The sequence below is a fragment of the Lolium rigidum genome, chromosome 3 (genome assembly GCF_022539505.1).
Source record: "Lolium rigidum isolate FL_2022 chromosome 3, APGP_CSIRO_Lrig_0.1, whole genome shotgun sequence".
NCBI lineage: Eukaryota > Viridiplantae > Streptophyta > Magnoliopsida > Poales > Poaceae > Lolium > Lolium rigidum.
Window position 1 is genome coordinate 318089735 of NC_061510.1, and position 4389 is coordinate 318094123.

The 4389-nt window shown below is 47.6% G+C and overlaps 1 long non-coding RNA gene across 1 annotated transcript; it reads right to left on the reverse strand.

The window, feature by feature from the left end:
• Window positions 1–941: 941 nt before the first annotated feature.
• Window positions 942–3257, reverse strand: LOC124699936. The gene is made up of 3 exons (XR_007001569.1): window positions 2965–3257; window positions 2004–2342; window positions 942–1715 (listed from the first exon to the last, which is right to left on the reverse strand). It is a non-coding gene; the product is annotated as an uncharacterized LOC124699936 (long non-coding RNA).
• Window positions 3258–4389: the final 1132 nt, after the last annotated feature.

Below are 4389 nucleotides of genomic sequence, written 5' to 3' on the forward strand. Positions count from 1 at the left end.
TGTTTGCGTCTGGATGTGTTCCCAGCGGGCGACCAATTATGTCAATAATATTTTTATTCACAAGTAAGAAACATAATACTACAAACTAGGAGATACAAGCCCTAATCTACTTGCTTCCCGACGCTGGTCCCATCGTTGTGTCACTCCCTCCTCTGCTTTTCCGCCGCCCGACGTGCGGTCGCTAGAGCTTGGTGAGCCGCCGTGTCCTCTAGCAGGCGTTGCCGCAGCGCCTCGTTCGCGGCATCCTCGGCCTTCTTGAGAGTCTCGAAGGAGTCGACTAACGCCCTCTACTCCGCTGCCCTCTCCTCCGCGGTAGGGTTATTAGGGTCATCAGAGGGCCAATCGATGTCGGAGGAGTCATCCTTTGCAGCGGCCGCCTCACTGCGGCATTCCATCTCGGCGTCGAACGCCGCGTGGGCCGCCCGCTCCTCCTCTACTTCCCGCTCGGCATCAGCCATGAACCTCGCGTGCCTGGCCGCGTCGAGGACGTTGTCCGTGCTTTCGTCCTCATCCAGCTCCTTCTCGGAGCTCTCGGCCGGGAAGGCGCATCGAGCCTAAACCGCTAGCAGGCGGACCCGACGAAACGTCCGCTAGATGCGAGCGGACATTTTGGTCATTTCCCTTGGTGGGCGCGGAAGCGGCGGAGGGAGTGGGGGTCGGTGACGAGGCCTCCCCAGTGCTTGTAGACGGCAGAGGCGCGCAGGAGGGAGAATGGCCGCGACGGGAGACGGAGGAGGATCTCACAGAGCATGTCCTCGTTGAGCGGCAGGGATTCAGGATCCTCCGGCGACTTGGTGCGGCGGCGACGGCCGCGGCGGGTCACTCCGACGCTATTCCCGTTCGTGTGGATCTGGGGATGGAGGCGCGGCTCCGGCGGAGGGGCATCCGGATACCTCCTCACGCATTGTTTGGTAGTAGAGTATATGTAGGGATTAGAGGGGATAATACTCTAGGGGATTGGGTGAAACCCCTACCTTCACCCAATCCCCACAAAACCCCATCACATACAATCCCTAATCCCTACTCCTAAAAACAACCATTTGGTTGGCAGGGATTGTTTCAGGGGTTGGAGCACAACGGGAAAGGAAATCAACAATCCAAACCAACATACAGTAGCAAGATTCAATTTTTAAAACTGCCTACGAAACAAACCAGTAGGCCACACTATAGTGATAGAACCCTGAAACATATTTGAGCTTTCACATACATTAAAATTAACAAGTCACACACACGGCAACAAATCTAAAGCTACGAGCATACATATAATATGCATCAAGATTATTATCACAAACTTTTACTCGATGAAGTCATTGTATTGCCTGAAGGAGTACATCTCGGATGTTTTGCATGCAAACGATCTAAAGTAGCAAGAATTGAACATCAGTTTAGGAATGTCATGATAAGCTCTCAAGTCTCATTTGTAGCCTTGACACTGATTCTGATTAGCAATGACATCATCTTAACTCGAAGTGCCTGCCTGAAACATAAATAAAGATCAGAGACAATACATTTGGTACTCCCATCATAGGCCATGCAAGTACAAAACTACAAGTTTGAGATAGGAATCACATCAGACGGTGCTTGCAACAATAAACGGTTCAGGTGATCACAGCAATAATCGGTTCAGAGTATTTAAGGCATCAACATGTAAACCTTGACGAATAGTTATTCCTCATCTGATATCAAATTAGTTGATTGACAGTGATTTTATGCTCCTGGTGAAAAGGAAGACCCATTAGATACATGGCATCATTTCAGCAGGACACAAACTTGTCGTGCCTCTAGGATTCATCAAGGAAAAATTGGGTGTAATGGTGTATAGAAACTAACTAGCCAACAATAACCAAGTTGAGTTTTACTATTACTACTATGAAACAGAGCTATGATTCACGGAAACTAACTAGCCTAGTAGCTCCTTACAAACAATTACAAAGCCGAGAGCACAGATTCAGGTAACAGTCATACTCAATCCAATAATGAAGTACTAGTTAGCTGGTACATACCGAATTTTGGTGTTGTTACACGATCCCAAGAAGATGGGAGCTCTCCACTGAATGAGTTAGTTGGAGAGAATGCTAAACTCTTCCTGTCAATAAAAAGAAAGACCCACAGGATGTTGTTGCCAACGTCTTTACAACTTTTCCTTCATGCGTTTGACAAACATAATGCAATTGCAACCACCATGTGATGTTTCTTACTTCGCACAATAATACAAAAAAAATTAAAGCATCCATACAGCCACTCATTCGTTAGACATGGCTTCTTTTCAGTTTACAGCTAAGGTATGCAAAACCTTCAGCAAGAGAGCAGCCTTCAGTGTAACACTTGCAGAATAGCAAAACCTGAAGAAAAGAGCAACAACCAGGTCAAGTTCTCAATGGGCAATCAAGGACCATGTCCAACAGATAAGAAAAGGACAGAAAGATAAATTTGTAAGCTATTGAATCCAAGTGACAAGAAAATCTTTTGAACACAATCGTTGTTGTAAGCAGCTGCTAATTATCACTACTCACTACAATAGCTCTTCACTTTGACCAGGCACGGGATAAAAATAATATCCCATCAGAGTATGCACCGCTATGCTGCCGTAGTGCCACTATATTGACAAATGACATCCACCACACTAACGCTAAACAAAAAAAGCAAGGGCTAGTTTGCAGTTGAACTTCACAATGCACCCATATTGAATGGAGGTCAGTACGTAGGGGCTGTGATTCTCTTGAAGTTGTCTAGCAAGGCAAAAATGGATGCTGCAAGTATTTATTGCAGACTGGTGCGACTAAGAAAGAGTAAACAGGCAATTTAGGAAAGTTCAGAAATCTGAATCTTGCAGACCATTGTGTTAGATTGTGAAACCCAAATTCATCCAGAACCAGAATGCTTCAGATCAAGATACCAAGTAAACTAACACTGGCACAGTAGAGCGGCATAGCAGGGAGAGGGTGAGACCAGCGGGCAACTCACTGCAGTAGAAGCTGGCCTTCTCCTCGTCGTCGTACACGACGAACCCCGCATCCTGCACCGCCCACACTTTGCCGTCGAAGCTGCAGTTCCCGGCTTCCCGCGAGCGATCAGCATCGATCTGATTCCAAGAAACGGCATCGATCTGATGTGGAGTGCCTAGGCAGGATCCATCCTGAGGTTCGCCGGTAAGATGCTCCGCCCCTCCCGCAGTTCTCGCTGCCACTCCGCACGCCTCCGGTCGCTCGCCGCCCGTCGGTTGCGTTCAGCTCTGGGTAGGCTTTGGACGAGGACGGGGACAGGGACGACTGGACGAGACGGGGACGGGGATAATACGCGAGGTCTAGGTCGTGGATTCAGGCCAAGTCAAAAATGGGTCGGGGACGGGGTTCACCGGGGATAGGCGGGGATTATTTGGCCCAGTACTCCTCTACCAAATGGGCTATCGGGGATGGGCAGGGATTCGAGGACGAGCAGGGATAATACTCGCTCATCCCTGCAAATACTCTCTTACCAAACGAGCCCTCACTAGTGCCGATATGGGGACAGGGGACAGGGGCGCGGGCTGCGACGGCGGGTCATCTCCTACCTCCGCGGCCGAGACTTGAGGACAGTGGAAGGGAAGGAAGAGTCAGGTTCGTTCGTGGTGGACGAATGCACTGACCGTGAGGAACAATGAGTACTACTGCTATATGCTAAAACGAGATTCCTAAAATTTGCAATCGTAATGAATACTCCAGAGTATAACTCGATCAATCATCATGAATCTACGGACAGAAAAGTTGCTCATCAGACAATTAGCAAGCTAAATTGCTTGCTATTTGGAAAACTAGAGAGCCTGCTAACTAGTTCTTCCTAGGAGGTGACATAAGATCAATCAAATTCCATTCAGCTGCTAATTATGTTGGTCTCGAGTAATGAGTGCAGCACTCGCTCTGTTTTGGGATTTTGAAGGTGGGAACTAGCCGACGGAACACGTAGCCAATCTTGTCCTCATGTACTAATACTTCGCTTCGTTGCTGCCTTGTGTTCAGGCACAACGGTCCAACCTGTAGCTGGTGATGTATCAGTGATACCGTATGGTTTGGTAATACTTTGCTTGCACCATGGATTCACTATGTTACATACACTAAGATTACTTCAGCAAGTTCAAGCTGTGGTAACTGAATTCTCGATGTTTCCCAAGCCCATTGATATACCCTAATAATTGGTGCATTCTGGTATGCATAGTTTTCTTTTTCTTGTCTAACTAAATTACACCAAAGTGTTCGTTTCGTTGAGAGGTTATTTATATCATCTCGGCACCCGATGTGCATTAATACATACATCTTCAATACGCGGATAGGTGGTAATGGACGCCCTCAGAAAAATTAAGATTCAGTAAAGTGGCTTCTTCCTTCTCAACTACAGCTTGTGTATTATGGGGTT